Source organism: Pelodiscus sinensis, chromosome 14 (genome assembly GCF_049634645.1).
Source record: "Pelodiscus sinensis isolate JC-2024 chromosome 14, ASM4963464v1, whole genome shotgun sequence".
NCBI classification, from domain to species: Eukaryota; Metazoa; Chordata; order Testudines; family Trionychidae; genus Pelodiscus; species Pelodiscus sinensis.
The window spans coordinates 43,789,396-43,814,308 of record NC_134724.1 but is presented as its reverse complement, the minus strand read 5'-3'; the positions used below and the strand labels follow the sequence as shown (position 1 = coordinate 43,814,308).

Genomic DNA, 24,913 nt, shown 5'->3' with positions numbered 1-24,913 from the left:
ACCTGGTTCTTCAAGGCTGCCAGCACAAAATGGCTGCTGACCAAGGGAAAGCAATGCTTCCCCTGGCTCTTAGTGCTCAACCGCTCCCTTGTTCCTATCCCTGCACTCACTCTTAAAGGGGACATGCTGTTTCAATGCTGTTTTATTTTTTTAAATTTTTTTTGCTCAACAACTTAGGTCTCTCTCCCCCTTTTTTCCTTCAACAGAATTCTTTCCCGGTGGTTTTTTTTTTGGGGGGGGGGGGGAGTGTTTGGTATTTTTGTTTCAACCATCTGGCAACCCTAGGTGCACGGTCTTGGTGGAGGGGCTGTGTGAAGGGGCTGGAGGTGTAAGATCTCAGCTTAGGGGGTATGAGTGAGTGGGCTGGGGGTGCGGAGTCTTGGCTGAGGGGGTGGGGTCTTGGCCAAAGGTGTGCGTGTGAGAGGGCTGGAGGTTCAGGGAATGGGGAGTCCGCATGGCTCTCAGCTCCCAGGAGCATAGGGGTGGGGGGAGGCCATGCAGATCGTGGCTCCCCAGAGCACTGTGGAGGGGACAGACTGCATGGCTCTCAGCTCCCAGGGATCCCTGGAGCACAAGGGAGGGAGGGAGAGGCTGTGTGGCTAGCAGCTCCCTGGAGTACCGAGAGGGGGAGAGGGAGGAGACTGCATGGCTCATGGCTCTCACAGCTCCCTGGAGCACCTGAGATGGGGAGGGGGAAAGCTGCATGGCTCACGGTTCCCTGGAGTACCAGGGAGGGGAGAAGGTGGAGGACACACAGCTGAGGGTGGAGGTGGGTGACGGGACTCAGAGTGACAGGATGACATCACTCTGTTGTCCCATAGGACATTTTTTTATACGTAGAGAGGGAGAATATTTATGTTTGGTCAAGAATTCATACAAAGGATACACTGCTGGAATTGCCAAACTGAAATAAGAGAATGAATTAATCACATTCTTTCATTTACGTGAAAAGATATTTGAAAAGAGGACACTGTGATCAATGATGTGTTAGAAAGTAAATCTACCACAGCAAGAATTCTATAAATAGGAAAAGATGCTACAATATGCTAAATGTGAAGAGTTATCTTAGCATGTAACAAACAAAGATGGCCAGAGGTAAATGCAGGAGGTACATATTTTAGAACCAGACGATACTCATTTTAATGACACTTTTGATTTTCATAGTTTAACGCTAAGACACAGATGCAAGATTTCTCACTATGTGTTGCTTTACCTCTGTCATTAGAATAGGATGCTTTATTCCACAGCAAAGGATGGCACCAATCCTACAAACCCGTAAGTACATGGAAATAGTCGATTGACGTTAACGAGGCTATTTATGAGAGTAAGAATTACTCATCTAAGTGTTTGCAAGACTGGGCCCCAAATGCACAGCCCTAATTAGTACTAGTGGGAGTTGTACAGAGCACTGAATATATATTCCTCCTAAGCTATCCTTACTTTGTTGTGATCCCATGATGCACAAGCACCAACATTACATGGGTGATAATGAGTGGGGAAATTCAATATTTGAATTATTCATTCTATTAAAGGCTTTACAACTACATTTTAAAATGGAGTGGGCAGGAAGCAGAAAAAATACTGGAATATAAATTAATGCTAGGCATGCTGAAAAATATGAACACTATTACTGTAATAATAGGATTCCTATTTATACTCTAACTGTATTAAATATTTTAAAATAATTTTCAATAAGGATGGCTCTTAAGTGCAGTAAACTTTAATCTCAAGTGCCTGTATGATGCACAATTGATGTTTCTCTCAAAAAAAGTTGCGCACACATATTTCCACTCATTCTCCATCCCCTATGTATATACATTCAGGCTCAATACTGTTTAGCTAATTTAGCCCCTTAGGAAATTAACACTTATTTGTAGCCCATGCTGTACTTTTTCCTGAGCGCAAGAATCTACAGGCAAAAGTCTGCTAAATAGTTCTGGTTGTAGAGAATTTGCTACTTGCTATGGCTAATTTTACACTTAGTAAAGCAATTACTTTACAGACACTGGTTGATATGTAAGCTATAATCAAATGTGTCATAGCAGAGTTGGCTGTATTTTGTGCCCTGCTGCCTTTTGTTATTTTGAAAATAAAGAATTTCGAAATTGTTTTAACCCTTAGGCTTCTGTGATAGCACAGAAATGCTCCCCACATTCTTAGTGGCCCTCCTGGAAACACTAGAACTTAGTGGTTAAAACACCTTCCTGAGAGGCTGTAATTGATTACATAAGTAACAATAAAAATACTGGATTATAGAATAAAGGATTTTCTGAAAAATGCCAACATTAGTCTAGAATTTTCTAATAAAAATTGAATATTCCAGGATCAAAATAATCACGAGAGTGAATGCAACAGACAATTTTAAAAAAATTAAAAGTTTAAATAAATTCAACTTTCAGCATATGGGGCCAACCCTCTATTTAGTCCTTACCAAAATAAACATTCTATCCTGGTCAATAGAGGTTCATGTCCACGTGAATATCGCTTGAGTAAGGAATGACTAGACACAGGAGGGTAGGCCCACTGTGACCAAAATACAGAATACTCTGGTATGTTAAGGCACACTTTTATATAGCATCCAGTGAGAGAGAGATTTTCTGAAGACAGGAAAAAATATAGTCCTCATCTTCAACAAAAGATAATACAAAGTGGCTATAAATAAATTAAATACCTTACTACTAGTGATGCTGACAAGCTCTAAACATTTTATTACTGCATGTTTAAAAATGACAACTTACCAACACATCCTGCAGTAAAAAATTAGTTGAAGACTCATGTAAATTCGAATCGCTACCAGATAATGCCACACTTGATGCATAGTGAAGTACATTAATCTTTACTGTCTTCTCAGGAAAGCCCCTTTGATAAATTCTCTAGAGTCAGATGTGTAAGTCTCTCAAAATGTCCTCCGAAGACCAGTGGGTCAGAGGTAATGGTGGGCTGATACGCATGGCTCTCTCTCTGGACCCATGGGAGAATACAAGAAAACATTAATTGCATGGCCTGTTGATATTACCTTTATGTGGAATTCCTCCTTGGGCACCTGGGATCCAACATGGCCAGAGGTAGGTTTTGGTAGCGTGGGTGCATTGGAGTCATGCTGACTAACGGGATAACAAAAAGTGAACCTGGCCTATCATGGATCCTCCAGATTTATGTATACGGTTGAGCTCCATGGCCATTTCTGGGATGCTGTGAGGGAGGTTCTCAGTGACTTGATCCTCATTAAGATGTCTGACCCTCAGAGCCTCCTCCTATGTGTTTTATTGTGAGAAGGCACCACCTGGTCCATGAGCTACAGCAACACCATAACAAGCAAGGATACTGGTGAAGTAAATGTTTATCAGCTCTTTGTAAGAGATACAGATAGCAATGCAGGCCTGAATCAGAATCATGCTTTGTTCACTCATCAGACTCCCATAATACTCAAGTATAATCAGAATCTCATACATCCCAGTAAAGAGAAGAATGTTTGGTTCTCAGAAGGCGATTATTGAAACCAACACTGGGTTCCAAAACAGAGAGATTACTGATTGCTTTCATGCAGTTTGGAAATAAAAGAAAACAACCACCAACCAAACTAGCATTCCTATGGAATTTGTTGCCAATGTAGTACCTACTTAGCATTCACACACTAAGGTGGGGGAAAATGTGGTTTATATACTTGTCTATCAGCTACTGCATTTCTCCTTATTGCCATACAGATATAACTGGTTTATTCTGAAATATAGTTTAAAGACAGATTTCCAACTATTTACAAAATTAATTTTGAAAGTTGCCCTATTTTCCCTTTTCCTTCTTGCAAATCCTATTTCAAGTTACACTCCTTCACAATAAGCAATGAAAAGTTTAGGAACTGGCATAACTGTAGTATTGTAATCACACCTTAATTGTAGCACTCAACTTAGCCAAAGTATCTATGCATCTTTTTAATTTAAATCTCAGTTATATTTGATGACATTTAAAAAGAAAACACAATAGAGGGCAGTCATAAATACACAGAAAAGTAATTTTTAAACAAGTCAAAAGTCCTACCTGCTGGCTGCTGGAAAGTTTTTTTTCCCGATTTTGGAAAGATGATTTACATGTAATGGAAATAGGTTAAATTTAAATCAATTTCTGTTCCCTCTTTCCTTTTATTGTCCAGATTTCTCTCATCTTCCTGCTAGGACTTCCAGTCTCTAAAGTCCCTGAGACTCCCCTAGGAGATGGGTTTCCACCACTTTAAGAAGAGAATCTCATATGATAACCATGTGAGCAGCTTCTTTGTTCAAACCAATCTCATGACTCCTTTGAAGGTAATCCTTTAGAAGTCTCATGACCCATCTTTCTGCCCACAGGGTATTTTCATCTCTTGGTGGAACAAGGCACAACAAATCTACTTTGATAGTGCCCAAATCTCCAATTTGTTAAACCTTCTTTTCTTTCTCAAAAAGTGGCTACCCTTACTGTAAGAATGTCAGCTCTGCAGAAAGGCTAAATGCGGAGCTGAAACTTTTAATTTGAAGTGTCCCCTCCCTACTGCTAAATTTCAACGTTATTTGCATAATTGAGACAATTGGACATAATAGCCCTTTCAGGAGTCCTCATTAGACGTACAGCTCTATATTCTTTGAAAATGGGGGGGGAAAGAGGTCATACTGCTTTAATTATATCTAATCCTTTTTAGAACAAATTGAAGTAAGGCAAGATGTCTGTATTAAAACAGCCAAACTAGTAAATAAGCCATCCATTACGGAACTTTATACTTTACATATCACACACATTTCTATCCCCTGTTGCTGCTGCCACTTGAACTCACTCATTTACCGTGAAAGTTTCTTCTCCTTCTTCCATTACTTATATGCCATTAATAGCATATGACAATCTGTGGTTAGCATTTCTTTTTGCTGCTCTAACTTTCTGTGAAAGGCTATATCTTACTTGCTGTGTAGGCTACCAATATAGTGAATGACAATAAATTAAGGCCACATCTCCAACACACTTACATGTGAGTTAATTTACCCCCTTTCTGGCACTGCATCATAAAAACAAATAGCCTGTTAGACTAGCGCTTTCAAGGTTCCTTTATCCACACACTCGATCCCATCCTCAACATGCTAACCCCACCATGTCAGGTTTTGCCTGGCAATGAAATACATCCATAAACTTCAGTGCATCCTCTCCCCCAAGGCCAGTACATCTAGTTTACAGAGCATTCATTTAGGACCAGACCCTGTATAAAGAAAACTTCCACTGATTTCCCAGTAGTGGACTTCAATGTCAGTTTTAGCTGAACGAGAAGGGAAGGATTAGACCACCCTTTGGGAAATGATGATGCCAAAGCAAGTTTAGTCTCAGTTTTGTCTGTTACTTTTTATCAAATCTACCCCCTGGTAGATGGATTTGGCTTATCTTAAGCTGAGCTGCTGCAGCATCTACACTGCAGGAAGCCAACGGGAGCACACACTTCCACCAGCTTCCCTTACTCCTTGCAGATCAATGGCCATATATTTGGGAGTCTACACTAGATCCAGATCAAAGGCTAGAAGATTGACCTTTGGAGGGTCGATCTTCTCTGTAATGTAAAAGATGCCCATGCAGGTTCAGAAAGAACCCTCTCTATTCACAGTGTATCTGCCCACTTACTCAGGGGTATTTCTCACTGAGAGCCTGATCCAAAATTCAATAAAAGTTAATGGAAGACTTTCCATAGATTGAAATTCAGTAGCCATTGGATCAGATTCTTAAAGCACATATTACACCTGAACTCCAAATAAGTATTTGTTTCTACTTTTGTTCCTGGGTGCAGCTCAAGTCAAAACACACATAGTTTAGATCCCGGTTATCTTAGAAACCACCTTGCTTCTTAGATACAAAATAAGGAAAAGAAATTGGATGAAGAGGTTTAAAGGTTATTGTCTGAGGAAATCCTGGAACTGTGGGGAGAAGCCTGATTGCATTGAAGTCAGTGGGATTTTTGCCATTGACTTAGTGAGGCCACAATTTCAACCATGGTGCCCTTGGTGGAGAGTCCTTAGCTTTGGAACTTTTGTTCTGATAGATATTGGAGAAATTGACCTTTGGGACCAACTGTTGGTAAATTTCCAGAAGTGGCTAATTATTTAGCCAGGTTTTTGACTGACAGACTAGAGTAAGTGGGATTATGTTCCTTTTTGTTGGGGGTTTTGTTGAAATATATGTAACTGACACTGTCCATTTTATCGATGGCTTTATCACTTATGTGTATGAGCCATGGGAAGGAGGACACATTTCATAAACAAGAAAACAATAAGAGGGGCCTTGTCTTACAGTTGCTCCATGTGAAATCACTGGAAATCTGTGCACAAATAGAAGCAAAACCAGGCTCAGAGTAAAGAAAATTAAGTGGTGATTTTTACTGATTTTTTTATGACAATTTTACAGTCATTTTTTTTTAGTTAGCAGAGCTGAAAGTTCTGCCAGAGGACCTAGCACTAAACAGCTTAGTAGCACTTATACTCCACTGTAAGTAACTAGACTGAGGAAAGTAATCGGCATTGAAATGACAAGCACAAGAAAAAATTGTTCCTGTTTAATTATACTCAGTTAAATGTAGTGCAGATCATAGATAGTTTCTGCACCCAGTATCTGCCATTTGTTGTCTCAGATTATCTAGAATAAAAGCTAATCTTATGAAAAAGGCAATGGATTTTTAAAATCAGTGTAATTAATACTTAAAATAAGCAGAATTTAGGTATTTTGTGTGAAAGTCTTAGATTTGAAGTATCCCCCCCGTACTTTCCTATTGGAGTTCAGAAAATACAATATTAGATTATATCCTGCAGGTAGAATTTTACTGAAATGGGGGCAGTGATATGCTATACCAGAACAAGCTACTGGTCCATCTACCCTTGAGTCTTGTGAACTTGATACTTCACAAGAAGGAAAAAAGCCAATAATGCACTTTGTGCTGTACAGAACTGTACTTGGTAGCAAAAAATCCTTCCTGATACCTCCGTGTGATCTATGTACACATTGAAGCATGAGACAAATAGATATACACATAGGCTGTGTCTGCACTGGGCCACTTATTCCAGAAAAGCAGCCGCTTTTCCGGAATAAGCTGCGAGCTGTCTACACTGGCCGCTTGCTTTTCCGGAAAAGCAACGCTGATTTACTGTAAAATTGTCAGTGTTTTTCCTGAAAAACTATGCTGCTCCCATTCGGGCAAAAGTCCTTTCCCAGAAAAACTGTTCCGGAAAAGGGCCAGTGTAGACAGCACAGTAGTCTTTTCCGCAAAAAAGCCCCGATCGCAAAAATGACGATTGGGGCTTTTTTCCGGAAAAGCGCGTCTACATAGGCCACGGATGCTTTTCCGGAAAAAGTGCTTTTCCGGAAAAGCATCCTGCCAATGTAGATGTGCTTTTTCCGGAAATACTTATAACGGAAGACTGTTCCGTTTTAAGCATTTCCGGAAAAGGGTGCCAGTGTATACGTAGCCGTCCAGTACAGAGTCAAGAGTAAAGGGAAGACACATTTGATTTAGGCTATCTAGAGTCACTGTAAGCAGAAGTGAGACAAGATCTACTAGGCCTCTTCAGAGAAACAGTCAGTCTATTCCTATTCTAAGGGGATAACAGAAGCCCATTAGTCTAGATTAAGCAAATAAGAATGGCTTAAGTGACATCAGAATTCAAATATAAAACTAGTCTAGGCTGAATTATCAAGGAAGACTATTTTATCCAAGAGAGAAAATAATTTTCTACATTCTTGACATATCAACTGTTACAAGTGTATTGATTTATCTCAAGTCATACATGATTAGCCATTCAACTTAATACAAAAAAACCAACCTACAATTATTCATGGTCTGTGGATAAAATGATAATGCACAGTATTATAACTCAGTGGCAGGTATTTCATAGTTTCATACATAAAGTATAGGCTAAACAGCAATATTTTCAGTCCCAGAGTAGCACTTCAAAATGAAACTAGCTCATCAATGGAAGGGTAACAAAGATCTGGGCACTCCAAACCAGGAACAGGCCCAGATCTTTATCATGAATTCAGAGATTTGATTGAGTAGATGAATTCATAGGTGGATCTGTACTGCAGTTGTTAAAGCATTTGTATTATCTGTATTCAGTAATCCAAAGTAGGAATTCAATTTCACTGGTTGTAATGGAACAGAAAAAGACATGCATGGGTTATAATCTAACTTGTACTGGAATGTTTCATATACAAGTGGTTCTAAATGCCAGTGTTGGGACATGCAGTGGTGGTTCCAGAACATTAGAGAACAAATTTGTCTCTCACACCAACAGAGCATGGTCCAATCAAAGATACTATCTTGTCCACCTGGTGTCTCTAATGTTTTGGACTTCACTGTCCCCCACGTAAAATTACAGAAGATGCCTTGGGATGATTTTAGTGGATAAAATGGTGATCCCTTGCTCTGAGACATGTTGGCAACTTTAAGGGAAGAAACAATTCTATATGTATGAAAAAGCAAATAAACCATGGAATATACTATGTATGTTACTATAATAAAACAAAATAACAAAAATGTGCTTCCACGGGAAAGCCTAAAAACCTTATTAAGTTACCTGTTCCATAAGGTACTACGTGGAAATAGGAAGAAGTCATTGACTTTCTAATATATCATTTTGTCAACTTCAGCCAAAGTACACAGTCAGAGTTCAAACAGCTAACACAAATGCATGAACAAAAATGTCACTCTCAGAGAAAATGCAGCGGTGCAAAACATGGTATTCATGGATGCCTGCACTCATACTCTGGGAGACCAGTGGGTCTTGTTTGTTTTGTGAAATAGCTTGCTCTAAATGCGCTATGTACTGAAAGAATAAAGATATGCATCTCTACACTCCCTTGGAAGGGCTCCCATAATTTTCTTCGTTAGTCTGCCATACTTCCTGTGTATCAGGGAGGGAATGTGCTTTCAAGAAACAGAAACTAGAGACTGGGAAATCAATTATTTTGTTTTCACGTTTAAACAAAAACACTCACACACACAGAGGGAAGCAACAGTCCACTCTAAAGACAGTTATTCTAGTTCCCCCTCTTCACTGCCAACATGTGATTTATTCCTGACTTCAGTGATCGCATAACCTCTCCCTTTGGAATCTGTTATCTTAGAAGATAACAAAACATTTACAGTGTTATTTGTACTACAACTAATTCATACTGTAGTTTAAATGGTTTTGAAATTTGACATCAATATGAAACTTTTTTTAAAAGACTTAAAAGTGAATAAAAATAGGACATTGAATCAGTTATTGTGTATTTGTATTAGAATATAAAATCCAATAACTATCAACCAATCAATTGTGCCTAAAGCCAATGGCAGTTCCATTTTTTGACCCGCATGCTTGGAGAGGCCTGCATCCTGCACAGACCTTGGTTAAGAAGTTGCCATTAAAACAAAATACATTACATACTTCTAATGATCTGACATATATAGTGCTGCAGCACTGAATGTGTCCATATAATTGAAACAAATATACAGATGTCAGTATTCAGTAGACTGTCCACAACTGATTACATTTTTTCCAGACACTGAGAGAAATACTTTCCCAGAAGAAGCAGTCTAGTGTATTAATCAAGAGTGAGAACTTTTGTTTGCTTACTCCTTTGGCATTCCCTTGACCTAGGAAGTGGAACAGCAGGTCCTTCCAGTATTATATAATACACCCAGACATTATGGGGCTAATTCACATCTTAATGGTGTCTTATTAAAACATTCTCAAAAGTAAAATGCACAGAATAAATGTGGGGAATTCTCAATTCTAGATAGATCTGAACTCTTTCTCATCTGAAGTAGGGGGTAAGAGGAGGTTGGGATTTGAATTTTGTTACCCATTTTCTCTGTAGGTTCTTATATCTGCATGCCAGAGCCTCCAGTGCCTCGTTTCTCTTTAAAAGCTGAACAGAAAACTGCAGAACTTTGCAGCATTTGAAATATGGACCCAGAGCAAAAAAATACACAAATATACCCAGGTTAATTAAGATGACATAACAGAATCATGGAAATGTAGAGTTGGACCTCAAGATGTTACCTAGTCCAGCCCTCTGCACTGAGGCAGAAGGGATGGACATGACGGATACAACTTCATAGCAGAACTAGTTATTATAAGAGGTGGTATAAGACAACAGCAAAAAATCATAAGGAACCCCAATTAATATTATCGGAGATCAAATTTACTCTAGAAAAGCATATATACAACTACACAGAAGAAGGAACAAGACACAAATGTAAGTTGGCTAAGGAACAGACAGAAACTCTCTCTTAAAAAGAGACCATTCAAATATCTGTTCTAAAAAAAAAAAAAAAAAAGCCTTGCAGAAATGTGAAGAAAAATATTAAAGAAAGAGTAAGCAGAAATTAAGAACACTGTAGGGATTGCAGGACAATTTTGCTTTAGCTACCCCAGACTAACACGGCTACATTTCTATCACTGTAGGGATTGTGACCTAGTTAAGTAAGAAGAAAAATGTTAAAATAGTACAGATAAAACCTCCCACAAACCAGTTGTCTGAGCTTCTATTGTATGGACGGAACCAGCTATTAGTTAAAAACCAGAACATGTTATAGGACAGAATGTAAACTAAGAGGAATTTTTAGTTTTTGATAGATAAGGTAAATTCTGAACCAAGGACTAGAATTTCACAGAATGTGATAATATTAAACTAGTAAGACTTGTGATGAGCATTCATGCAAATATCATGGAGATGGATATCAGAACAGATGACAAATGACACATGATAGTTAACAATCTGCCTGTGAGGGAAAACAAACTAGCTTTGAGATGGATGGAGATGAAAGCTAAATTGCTTATGGCAAACTTGTTCACATAAAATAGGAATGGAGTATTTATTCAAGCTATCAGTAATTTTTTGAAACAGTACAATTCCTGAACACCCACAGCAATGCTTTGATTGGCCACACAGAATCTCTCTCAGGAAGCGATAGTATAGCTAAAAAGATAAACTGAGCCCTGGGCTGCAGTTTTAGAAGATGGAATTCTAAAAGCGTTCACATCCCAGCAAATTCAGGTATAGCATGGAAATCACCATGACATCATCCAGAAATCCACAACATGGACTGGCTAAAAGACAGGGAAGACAACATTTGCTAAAAATAGCTCATTGGAGAGAAGAAACCCATTTCACAGTGCTTTAGAACTAGAACTGCTGACCAATAGGAATGCCAGTCAATGAGCAATTTAAATCTAAACTCTCTTAGCAGGTAGGTAACTTCCATTTCTCTACTGGGTCCGTGGCTTGTTCTTGTGCCAAGTAATTTGTTATTATATGAGAGCTACTGAGTGACCTATAATGTAATGAATTGGTAGTGTCAGTTCAGATCTAGGGTGACATCTTGGTCCCACTGAAATCAATGACAACACTCCCCTTGATTTCAATGAGGCCAGGATTTCACCTTTAGCAAACTTCACAAAAAACATACTACAAAAAATGGCACTAATTTTGGGGGTCCTAAGTAAAAAGGCCAAACGTTAGCCCCAGAGACTGATTTACTTGCAGCGGAGATCCTTGCACTTCAGGGCTGAAGTAAATTGACATGTTGGGTGTAGGAAAGGTTGAGTCACTGTATAGCCCTGTGTGCTGTGTGGAAAGGTAAAGACCTGCAGTCTCTACAGATATCCATGTAGCACACTTCACGAATCCTGAACTCATTCTAGAATGTCACACACAAAAAGAAAGTATGTTTGAAAGCAAAGTAAACAAAGTCCCTTAATACTAAATAAAAGCTACTCATAACATCTTTTCAGAATTGCTAGCTAACATTAGAACAAACTCAAGCCTTAAAGAATGATCAAGTAACAATATAATCCATGAGCACGGGGGTTGGAGAATGGTTGGTTCCCACAGATTGATATAGAGCAATCTACAGTTTCTGAATAAAAACGAACAAACAATCTATATAAAACTGAGTTTGGATCCACAGTGGAATCCATGTAGCTTTAAGGACAAAGCTCTTATCCACAGCACATTTATTATAATCTTCAACAGCACCTAATGAAAACTGTACAATGCACTAGCAATAAACCACATCTTGTCTATTTAACTTTCTTCTTTGCTTCATAGGATTTTCTTGCCCTGTTCAGGGCAGGATCAACACTTCTGGGAGCCTGCGATTATTAGATTTTTATGGGGTGCCCTAGGTGAGACAAAACTGAGGAGTTTAAAGAGTGGGAGGGGGCTGTTGGTTGAGGCAGGGGATTGGGCACAGGAAGGTGGGAAGGCTCTGACTGGGGATGCAGGCTCGGGGGAGGGGGGCGGAAGGGAGGGAGCTAGCTGGAGATGAGGTGTTTTGGATGCAAGAAAGTGAGCTCCACACTGGGGCCAAGTGGTTTGGAGGATGCAGGACGTGGGGGTGCAGGATCTTTGTGGGAGTTAGAGTTCAAGAGGGGCTCAGGGATGGAGCAGAAGATGGGGACATGGGATCTGGGAGAGAGCTATGGTGCAGGAGGGGGCTGAGGGCTGGAGAAGGGGTTGAGGTGCTTACCCGGGGCAGCTCTGGTTTGGTTGCTCAGGCCCTGGGGAGGGGAGAGGCTGGCTGACTTGCACTCACCTCAGACACCACCGCCTGCAGCTCCCATTGACCATGATTCCTGGCCAATGGGAGCTGCAGGGGCGGAGTGTATAGGTGAGGGAGCTGCATGGATGGAACTTTCTGGCACTCATAGCTCCAGACCTGCAGTTTCACTGCTGCACTCTGTGAGCAGCACTGTAAGTGACAGCGCTTTACATCTGTCAATGTAGACCACACCAAAAACTAAACATGTGCATAAGTATTTGCAGGACCGGGGCCTTAATGAACACTTCATCTCCTTTAAAATGTATCTTCTGTAGATAAACCTGTAGCGAAAATACTTCATACTTCTGTTGGGTCTTTTATTGGAGTGTCTTGATGCATTTTCCAAACATGATTTACATTTCATTGCGCCTCTGTAAAGTAAATAATTCTTATATCCATTATACAAATAAACAATTTAACCATGTGAGATTAACTTAATCCCAGGGCCAAACAGCAGAGTCAGGATAATTACCAAGGAGCTCTGAACACCAAGCGCTAGCTGGTGGAAACATCTGAATAGAAACTTGCTGCCATTAATGCAGGTCTGCTGATGGGATAACACATTGCTGAGTTGTTAGAAGAAATAATTAGAATCACCACAAATTGATAAAGCAGTATGAAGTACTGCTGTTTTCAGCTTTGTAAAACTCTTTATTTCCCTCCAATTAATACAGCGATGGAAGCAAGCACTAAATACTCTTGTTAGAGAGATTTTGTTATTACTGGAAACAGCTCTAAATCGTATTTAGTTTCAGTAAGCTCTGTCTGCATAGTTTCAAGAAAGGAATTTAAGAGTTTCCTCCCCCCTGTACTTAGTTTTTAACTTATTATATAAATATATTTTCTCACAAATCTGTGTAGCAGTGTTTGTGAACAACACACCAAACTCAGTTTTGTCTTATGGAACAAAACTATATACGGATCTTATATTTTAAATTCCTATGTTCATCTTTGCTCAAGATTTTATGGAAGGAATGAGGGTTATGACTCCAACTAATGTTTCACATTGAAAAAATCCTCTAATCTGTACAGCCATTTGAATGTCATTAAACAACAGTATTTTATATATATATATATATATATATATATATATATACACACACACACACACACACACACACACACACACACACACACACACACACAAAAGTTCTCTTGCCTCTCTCTTTCTGGTATTATAATAAAGTTTCCTCTGGCAAATCTGTGAATAGAACCCACCTATAATCTCAAATATGACAATCTTATCCATGCAATGATATTGTCTCTCAGAATGAATGTGTTAAATCCACAGTTTGTCTATGCAGTACATAATAAGTGATCTAAACACTACACTGTACTTCCTTCCCAGACCAGAATCATAGAATCATAGAGCTGGAAGAGACCTCAGAAGGTCATCAAGTCCAGCCCCCTGCTCTAGGCAGGACCAATCCCAACTAGATCAATCCGGCCAGGGCTTTGTCAAGCCGAGATTTAAACACCTCTAGGGATGGAGACTCCACTACTTCCCTAGGTAACCCATCCCAGTGCTTCACCACCCTCCTAGTGAAATAGTTTTTCCTAATAACCAACCCAGGAAGGGAGCATTAGTAGTTGTTCATGATGCAACTTGTTTTTCCAGTGTTCTTTCCCCCAAATACTTTTATATAACTTACACAATGAGAAAATATCCTTAACGGGTTTCACAGTTGAAAAAAACCCTTTTATAATGACGACACAACATGAAAACCAGTTGTTTGCATTTCAAACAGGACAAGTCTGACAGCAAAGAGGTCTGTGAGTATGCTTGCCAGCTGGCACTGAGGAGAAGCCAGTGATCTATGTGCATAGCAGATAGTCCCCAGGAATACACTGGTCTGTAGGTGGCCACAGAACAAGAACCTGGGCTCTGTTTCACCAACTGTGAGTCTGATGAATAAAATGATGGCAGCCTACAAAATGGTCATGTGAGAAAAGCTCTCCTCTAAGGCCGCAGCCTCATGCTTCACCAAGAGCAGCAGCGCGGCTTGCCAGCAGATATAGATCCAACCTAGAGGATCCTCAAGAGGAACAGGAAGGCATCAGTTTGCACAGAAGTTGTTTTAAATATAAAGTGTAATTGTATACAGTAAAAAGCTTCTCTCTCCAGAACTGACAGTGCAGGAATCCCATCGTACAAGAGGACATAGAATGTCCTGCTAAATGAGCTGCTGAATCGGCTCAAACCTTTTTGGGCACCTAACATTTATCTAATATTATGGCATCAGCGCAGTGAGGTTATGTCTAGACAGTGAGGCTATTCCAGATACTTCTGCTATTCCGAAAGAGCTACTCTACGTCTTCGAAACAAGCCTGTTATTTCAAAATATAACGGACTTGCTATTCCAATGTCCCTGTAAGCCTCGTATCACAAGGATTAAGGGATGTTTCAGAATAGCGGTTTATTTCAAAACTGGACGCTGTGTAGCTAGCACCAAATTACATGATAAGCTATTTTGAAATTTAACTCAAAATAAGCTACGCAATTTGCGTAGCTCAAATTGCGTTGTCACTTATTTTGAACTAAGGGTGCAGTATAGACGCACCCTGAGAAAATATCCGTAACCGGATCTGTCTTTTACGGCAGAATAAGCAACAAAATGCAGACAGTCAGCACAAAGCAGGACTGAAACAGGCAGTTAACAGCAACACACTGACCAGCTCACATACAGGATGAGGACGTTGTGAGTCTGAATAGTTCTTTTTTGGTGAAGATTCCTAGTACCTATTGAGGTTTACCTTTTTTTTTTTTAAAATAGCATTTTAGAACACTTGCAAGGCCTTATATGTGACCCCTTGCAGTCTTGAGGAAATCCAGTACAAAGCTGTAAATTCAGTACAATTATAGAGCGTCAAGTCCTGCTGACTGAAAGGTTTATTTGGTGACACATCCTAAGCCTCAGTAGTGTTCTAAAGTAGAAACTGTAAATTACTTTCACATTTCTGATTTGATAGCTGCATGACCTCGGAACACTCACAAGTAGATTTACGGGCTGGAAGGGCACAGCACAGTGGTAATTCCCTTACCTGTCACAAATCTGAAAATTGAGACCGGAGCTTAGCTGTTGCTGAGAATAATTTAGAAACTGAGCTACTTTCCAGCCAGGGAACAGACATTATCTTGTAAAGCATCTCTATGTTTGTCAGAGATGATCTTTTAATGCCAGAGTTGAAATAGCTAGGATTAAAAAAAAAGTATAAAACCTCTGGGTTGCAAAGACAGCAATTTGCAGATTTCTGACACATTTTCACAGGCTGGTTCACAAAGTAGAGAAATGGTGGAAAGGAGCCGCACAATGTCTTCAAATAGAAAAAAATATAGAATATTTTATCGCTCAGAAGCGGAGTTTCGTATAATAAAGGACAAGCATACTAAAGGAAGGCTTGCCCTAGAAAGACAGGGAAAAAAAAGCAACCTTTATCCACTAACAAAAAGAGAAAACGACTATTCTCTGCTTGCTAAAGTGTTCACTGAACCAAAAAATTGGTTATTTGCACAGCTCTGTCTATCTGTGGCAGCACACCAAATGCAGTTATTTTCTTATAGCACTGACTGTAAAGTAATATTATGGATGATACCTCACATTCATCTGTACTTGTTCTTTTGGATATCTTTGCTGTATTTGGTGTATTTGATCATCAAATACTCTTGTCCTGCCTCGAAGGAGCCAAGGGTATGAGGAGAAAAACTGAAAGAATGCAATTCTTCCTATACCTCAAATTCATCACCTCCCCCTCTCTCCCACTCAATCCTTTTCTCTCATACTATGACTGAGTTGTATAAAGCCACTGGAGGACTTGCTATATCTGCTTTGTGTCAACTGTAGATACCCTGCCCTAGTACTCTCAATGCCTGGAAAAAAAATAACAGCTGGATGAGGAGTATGTGGCTAATACAGAACACAGGTAAGACTGATGTGATTCTGATAGTAAGAGGAAGCACTGAGGGGAACGTGCTTCTTCTAAAACATTCCTCATAATTTGGAACATCTGACAGAAGTTTAATTTGGACCTCTGTCATGGGTCCCTTTTGGAATCCTCAGTTCTACTGGCTGTCCAAACAGCCGCTATGTCAAACAGTTCCCAATTTCTTCCTTCCACTAGCCAGAAGACACTTGGTTGAAACCCAGCCCCCCTCTGCAAGGCAAGGATGGCAGGTCTCTGCACCATCGTAGCCAATGTGCTTGCTCACAGGCCATGTTCAGCATGTCCTGCTATCCCCGGGAGTGGGAGTTGGCCCGGGACTGCACCCATGCCCTTGTGATGTATATACTGTGGGGGTGGGAGGAGATGTGCCCTGCCTCTGTGTAGAGGGAGCTTCTGGAGGGAGCGCATTGTGCAGTGTCCCACCCCAGGGTCAGGAGCATGTCATGTGCCTTCATACATACACGTGTGTGGGTAACAGGCCAAGGCCCCTGTGTGGCAGCCAGCTGGGGCCATGTGCCCAGGGGTGGCACAGCACATGCACAGGTTGCTGCATGCTCCGTGGTCAGCAAGGGCCACGTGTGTGGCCCCTGGTCTCCATCTCCCCCCACCCCTGCATAAGGGGACAGTGATGGCACTCACATGTTGCCTCCCTGGCCACGGACGACACCGGCGACCCGCTGGCACGGCTCAGGGGTACTGGGTGCACGGCATGCTCTCTCCAGGCTCCTGCAGCTCCTGGCCCTCCTCCTCCTCCTCCTCCTCCATTTCCTGGTCAGGCCCCTCTGCCCCAGGGTCAATGACCAGCCGGGGGGCATGGACCGTCCTGCCCCCCAGGATGCAGTTCAGGGCATCAAAACAGAGGCAGGTTTCTGGGTCTGCCCCTGCTTGGGATCTGCCCCCTGTGGCCCTGGCATACGCCTGCTGCAGCTCCTTTATTTTCATGCGAACCTGCTTGGGGTTCATATGTGGCCTTTGGTGGCCAGACTGGCAGCCATCCGCCGGTAGACGGCCGCGTTCCTCCGTTTAGTGCGGAGATCATGGACGTTGGAGGCATCCCCCAAACATGAATAAGGTCCATGATGTCTGCACTGGACCAGGAAGGTGCCCGTGTTTTCCGGCCCCTGGCAGGCTCCTGGGAGCTGGCAGACTGGTCCTGGGGAGCAATAGGGTGCTGGCTGGCACTGGCTGCCTGGCTCATGCTGAGGCCACTGGGCCTGTGCAGCAGTGACTGTTGGCTCAGGGCTGGCAGGCTTGGAGCTGGCATAGGCACTGTGGCCACAGTCTGCCCCTTTAAGGGCTCTGGGAGCAGGGGGGGAGAAGAGAGGAGTTTTCCTGGTTGGGGCCAGAGTAGCCAGCAGAGCACCCTGGGAAGGGCTGGAGGCCCCCTATTTCGAAATAAGCGTCTATACAGTGCTTATTTCAAAATAGTAATTTCGAAACTTGTGCTATTCCTCATGGAATGAGGTTTACCAATTTCAAAATAAGCCCTCCACTACTTCGATTTAATTTCGAAACAGCGGTTTGGCTGTGTAGACGCTGGTAAAGTTATTTCAAAATATCTTTGCTGTGTAGACATACCCAGATAGAATACACAAAATGTAGTGATAAAAACATTACACAACATTTTGGACAAAAACCAATTAAAACGTCTCTAGTCACTTAAAAAATTCACGGCTAGTCCATAGATCTTCAGAGAACTTGATAAGGAACAAACATCAAATTAAAAAAAAACCTTCAAAAATACAGTAATATTCTCACACTAAAAATAAGCATCCCCACCATATATTTTAACTTTAACACTACTGCCCTATTATGTCCTGTGAGTTTTTTAAAATTAAACTGAACTGAGAAGTAAATTAGAACAATTTGAAGTGCCCATTTCACTCCAGCTTGTTGATCTCTGGTATGGTTTCCTCATTTTTTTATTTTACTTATGAAGATTATAACTTTTTTATAGTTCTAAAAATTCAGGTCTGTCCCAGACTGCATATATGAGAGGTTCAAAAACAGTAAGGGAGAGACTCATATCTCAGAATAATTGCCTCAGCCTGGCAAACAATAGCCTTTGAATTTTCTTTAAAGAAACACCAGTGTAAACCTGGTACATACTGATTCTTTTTTTGCCCTGGAATTTAACTATGACATCTGTGCTGGCTGCCTTATTCTGCATCCATGAAGACTTTGAGTTTAAGGTGCTTCAGGGCCCCCTCAACCCAATTCCTGCCCCCCGTCCTACAGAGCCAGGCACCCCAAACCCCCTCCTCTATAGCCAGGCACCCCCAGCCTCTCCCTGTTCTAATCCAATTCTCTTCCCCAGAGCCTGGCACCCGCAGCTCCCTCCCCTCCTCCAGAGTCAGGCACCCCCATTCTCCCCGCTCTAACCCAATCCCCCTTCTCTCCCCCAGACCAAGGCACCCCCAGCCCTCCCCCCCCAACCCAATGCCTGGGTCCCGAAGCCTCCGCCATCATGCGCTTCTCCCTCCAGGCGCTGGGGCACATGCAGAGTGGCCAGCCACGAGCAAGCACTGGGATGCATGCGCAGAGTGGCTGGCCACGAGCAGTTTGGGCATGTGGCTTAGAACTAGCAAGAGCTGCATTTCTTTAAGCAAAGAGCTGCATGCAGCTCCAGAGCCACGGGCTGGCAACCACTGGATTAGAGAAGCCTTTTAGTTGAAAAACCCAAGCTAAGTGGGACATGCTCATGTCATGTTTTCTGACAATGTTCGATGTTGACCGTACAGTTTTGTGAATCTCCGGTATTGCAGCTTAATGGCAAAGAGCACTAATACGAGATTCTAAACCTTTTCTTTTTGGTCAATTAGATGTGAAAAGTGTGAGGAGCAGCAGGTACTACAATACAAGATGGATGTTGGAAATACGATACATAATTATATTGAAAATATTATTGCTACTGATTATCTACTTTTTTTTTTTTTAAGCAAAGCACTCCCTCCCTCCCTGTGTGTGAAGAATTTTGAACACAACATCATGTTTGTTTTAAAAGGGAAAACTAAGAAATGTATTCAGGGCTCTGCATTCTTTTTGAAGAAGAACAAAAAGAATCATTTGATTTCCATGTCACAGGCTGCAGGTGAAGTGAACCCTTCAGAAAAAAGAAGGGAATACAATCAAAGTCTTCTAGAGATGGAATGTTGAACTGAGACAACAGCTACGGAATGCAGAGTGACGAGAAGGGGCAGATGAAAAGATATTTGAATTCAACATGCTCTGCTGCACGACTAAATTATAGACACTATGTAATTCTTATTTACTCCGACAAGGAAAAGCAAGATTTTTAACATTTCTATGCAGAACATCTTATTTCTGATGCCTTTGAATGTGCTTCTGTGAGATTTTTTCTTTCAACTCAATTGCTAGCCTTAAAAAAACAAAACAAAACAAAAAACTTAACCCCTCCTCCCACAACCTATCAGAGCTGTGGTTTTGCCTCAGTGTGGGTATCAAGAAAAATGCAAAGTTAGTCAAAGAGAAGAGAATTAACTGTGTGCTGTGAAAGAATCACAGCAGGTTGTACAATTTTTAAGGAAAAAGGGACAGAACAAAACCACAGTTTTGAAAGGAGTAACAGCTTGCAATTAAATTATCTGCCCCTTGGTTCAGACACTGATTTTATATTCAAGTTTTACCAAGCCAACCCTGCAAGGCCGATGTGACCTACAATAATGGCTTAAATTCCGAGTCACACTTAACCCATGAATTTCAAAACCTAACTAGCCAATTGCAAACCAGTGTTAAAAATAAGGGACTTGCCCTATTCCAAATTATGCCAAATTTACCTCTAACATAATTTACTAGGAAGATGGGACTTTTCTTAGACAGCTCTTCCAAAGTGTTTAACAGGAACAGAAAAACTGGACTTGACCTTTAAAGCCGTGGTGTGCCGTGGCATTTTCAGTTAGGGATACAACTCTGTATTTGTATGCAAAATGGATCCTTCATGTAGTGTTATGACCTTGCACGTACAGCATATCTGAGGTCATACTGGACAGAGGACACCACTTTTTCTACAAAATGACTGCCTGGATGCAGCTTGACCTTGTGCTTACAGAACAACATACAGAGGATGCTAATTTTTTTCAGAGGCCCAACCGAATTGTCACCCGGGCACAGCTGGTCCTGGGGCATGCAATGCATGTCTTGCATACGTCAATAGCACACCGCTGCTGTTGAGAGCATAGAAAGATGATCATTTACATTATACTTCAGAGTGAGTTACTGAAAAAGATTGCAGCGTTTGTCTAGCCCCTGGCCACCTGCTGATAAAAAAAAACCTCTATACAACGGCTTTTAATTTTTTATTTAGAAAAGCAGGCCACGCGGCGGTGGGTTTTTTTTATGTGCAGAAATGAGCAAACTGCTGGACTAATGGATTCTGAAACAAAAATGAATACAGTAGAGTGCATTTCTCGCCTTCGGAGCACTGATATCAGCATTCAGATTTTAGAAGTACGGACTAACGTCTGTATTGCCTCTTAACATCATGGGTGGCAGGGACGTCATACTAGGCAGGGGAAGGCATTGCCTTCCCAAAACACCAGCCTGCCCCCACCCATACTCCTCCCCTAGAATGCCTACTGGGGCTAGGAAGGCTGGGGCTGAACCTCTCTGGGATGCTGGGGGGTAGGACCTAGGTGGGCGGGCGGGGGCTTGCCTCACCCAGCCTTACCTTCATCCACCACCCATGCTTAACATCACTGAGGAGCAGAAGCAGTAAGGCAGGCCAGCTGCTGCAACATGATGGAGCCCCTATGCAGTATAGCAGGGTGGGGAACCTTGTATCGGCGAGGGCTTCTAACCCACAGAAAAATGAATTGGGGGCCACACGTAAGTGAGAAACAAAGAAACAAAAAACAAAACTCACTGACTTGGCTCCCCACAAGCAAAGAAAACCCCCCAAACAAAACAGAAAACCCCACCTTTCTGATCTGGCTCCTGAGGAGCAAACAAACCTCACTTACAATCAACTCAGGGTGCAGGGCTCTGCTCACACTCCAGCCTATGAGAGGGGACTCCCCCGCCACCCTGCACAGTGGAGTGAGCTGGCACACATGCTCACTCGGGGGCAGATCAAAGTAAACCAGGGGCCGAGGGGCCATACGTTACACACCCCTGCAGGAGATTAAGACAAATTAAATATACGGTTGAGAATTCATGTGCCATAGCGTCTGACTTGAGTTCCGTCTACTATCCTCATCACAGGTTCTAGATGCATTGTGGGAGATCTCTTCAACTGCTTGATAACTGGATAATACAGACTGCTCATGGCTGGAAGAGGCCAATGGGGAATACTTGGGTCCATTACTGATGGGGATTGGTAGTAGCTCAAGTTGCCAACAGCCTTTAAACATATAATGGTCCACTTCTTCCTCAAAATAACCATCTCTGATATCCTAACTGGTCTTCAACTGGCTTTGCCTGGAAAAATTAATGAGGTAGCTACCAGCTACCGCCAGCATCAGCTCACATTTAGTTCTTTGGTCATTAACCAATTGGGCTTCAAAACAGGAAATACTGTCCATGGCTTTGTTATCCTTAAACTAGACTACAACAGTGTGCTTTACCTGGGGTCAACAGTGGAGGCTGCCTGGAAATTTAAGTGAGTTCTGGACAGTTGCTCAGCTTCTGAAAAAGGTGGGCTGGTGGTGTGAGCATATTACAGTTTCCATAAGCTTTATAACAACTGCCAGTCACCTCCTGGGTGAAAACAAAAGTGGTTTAACATCATCCACAAAGCCCTGAGGGTATGTCTACACAACCCTCCTAGTTCGAACTAGCGGGGTAGTATAGACATACCCTGATTGGCTACACCAGAGATCATCAAGCCCTTTCTGACCCACAATCGTAGCTGTGTTCTTGCAGAAGGCTGAACTTACTGTCCCAAGTAAGAGATCTGAGGGAATCGGAGCACGACAAGCTTAGGAGGCAAAGCAGTCCTCTAAAATTCTGTCATCAGAAGCCTGTATCTGATCAGCTTTGGGAAGTGCGGTAAGAAACATCTCATTGCCCAGCTGTTTCACTAACGGGTGACATCATTAACCAGCACCTAGCCTACCAGTCAGGTTTTCCTGCTGTTGTTCTATAAAGTTGTGGTATTATGGGGAGGAAGCAGACATAGGAGTTTTGCTGCCCACACTATAATCATGTCACTTGTAATCTAGAACATGAAATGCAACATATACTCTGGTAACAAGGAGTAAATACAAATACAGATCAAATAAAAAGTAAATACAGCAGACAGTATTCACATCACGAGGCCAATCAATCTAAAATACTGCTTGTGAAATAGCTCAGGCAGCTTTCGTCAGAATTTAAACAGAAAAGCCTAATATATTTTATTTATTTACTAGAAGACTTAACTGGGGTTGCCCAGATCTGGGGCCAACCCGGGGCAGCAATGGCGCTGGTGGAGTGGAGCGGGGCTGCGTAGGCTTCTCCCCAGGCTGACCTGGGGCAAGGGAGTGGTCTTCTCCCTGAAGGTGGGGGGTCTTCTCAGAGACAGGGCTGGCCAGCTCGGTACAGGTGCCAGAAGGCTGGTCTGGGGTGCCTGCCGGCTTCTCCCCAGACCAGCCAAGGGGCAATGGAGGGCTTTGGGGGCCCCCTGTTGTCTTCTCCCTGGGGGCAGGTGGCACAGTTGGGGGTGGGGGAGCACATGACATGGTGGGCGGCTGCTTCCGAGTGGTCCCAGAGTACCAGGGACCATATGGCACAATGGGTGGCTGCTCCCTGGGGCTGGCCTGGACCAGTGGGGGCTGCATGGCAGGATGGATGGCTACTCCCTGGAGCCGATATGGTGAGTGGCTGCTTCCAGGGGCCTGGGTGCTTGCTGCCCCTCATGGTCATTTGTGAATATAACTGTCCCTGTTATCACACCCCTCCCTTTCTGTTTAATGCCAAACAATTGCATTCCAAGTACCTCCCATTGTCTTGGCACAACTAACTCATGTCCTTGCTTTAAAGTTACGATAAGAGGAAGCGTCATACAAATTTGATGGTCCTAGTTCTTATCATTTAGGTGGAGTTCTTGAACAAATGGACTCTCAGACAGAAGCACAAACTCTAAAATATATAGCAGATCAAGGCTCTCTTTCAGTACTAAGAACATTCATATAATATTAGAATCATATATCCACTGGCTTAGATTTCACTTGCAATCCTCCATTCATGACACAGCTGGAAAAGAAAATGAGTCACAAACAGAAAATTAGCATTTCAAGTGAAGAGCGCATTAGTTTAACGTATATGTGTATTTATCAGCAAGTACATAGTTCCACAATAATAAGAGAGAAATACATACCACTGAAGAAATAATCGTTTAGATTTGTTAATTTATTAATTTGAAAGGAAACAATCAGTTCTCAAGATCTAGCAGAGTCTAAATATATATGAGAAAGAAGTGGGTTGCCATTTCTCCTCAAGAACCATTTGACAATCTCCAGGCAGCAAAATGTGTCAAAACTCTTGACTAATGAGCTAGAAAAGGCCTGAGCCTACAAGCCCTTACTCAAGCAAGTCCAAGTGAGAAGGATCGTACAGCGAGAAAGGTTGTTGTTATCCATCAGGAGGTACCAGAGGCAAAGATGATGAGACTGACCACCAAAGAGTCATTTTGTACTGAAAACAGCACTAAGAGCAATAGTAGTAGTAAAAATCAGACTTGGAAAACTGTGTTTCAGAGGTAGAATCAGTACTGTTCACATTATAAATGAAGAATAAAGAGATTCCAATTCACCAAAATACTTAAGTACTTGGGTGCAGGAGAGGATTCTGGCCTGGGGGAGGTGTGTAGTAGAGGGTACAGACTCTGGGAAGGAGTTGTGAACAGGGGCAGAGGAGTGCAGAGGGTGTGGATGGTGACCTGGGGAAGGGAGCTGGGGTACAAGCAGAGAAGGGGTGCCAGAGGCAGGCTGTGGCTGGGAGGTGCTTACCATAGCATCTCCTGGCTGGCACCCCCAAGTCAGGCAGGGCTCCCTGCCTGCTGCAGCCCCAGGACACTTAGAGCTGAAGGCTGTTCCCTCCCATGTGGCTCTCTGCTCCAGGAGGGGAAAGAGGTTTGACTGCCCCAATCCCTCAAGCCAATCTCTCATCTCCTATTGGCTGGTTGTTTCTGATCAATAGGAACTGAGGACTGGGCTGGGGGAGGGAAGATGTCACGAAGCCTCTCCCTCCCTCCAGAGCAGAGCGCCACTAGACTGCGCTTTAAACCTGCGTCAGGGTGATCCATGGGCCGGATCTGGTGGCTTTGTGGGCTGGATCCAGCCCCTGGGCCATATTTTGCCCAGCCCTGATATATACCCTTATGCAAAAACAGGTATGATTTCCATAATGAACTTAAAGAATGTTTTAGTGATTACCCAAACAAAGATCTAGTCA

The 24,913-nt window shown here is 42.3% G+C and overlaps 1 protein-coding gene across 4 annotated transcripts in view; it reads right to left on the bottom strand.

Moving 5' to 3' along the window:
• The window catches only part of TRPM1 (transient receptor potential cation channel subfamily M member 1), a 159,416-nt gene that overhangs the window by 73,803 nt on the left and 60,700 nt on the right, over window positions 1–24,913 (bottom strand). Inside the window, exon 1 of one of the 4 annotated variants that reach the window (XM_075897710.1) lies at window positions 4,036–4,091. The exons of 2 other annotated variants lie outside the window; for them this stretch is intronic. The gene's annotated coding sequence lies outside the window, so the exon portion shown is untranslated. Of the gene's footprint in view, window positions 1–2,738; window positions 2,865–4,035; window positions 4,092–24,913 lie in introns of those variants that run through there. One more of the 4 variants, XM_075897709.1, reaches the window with a different exon arrangement.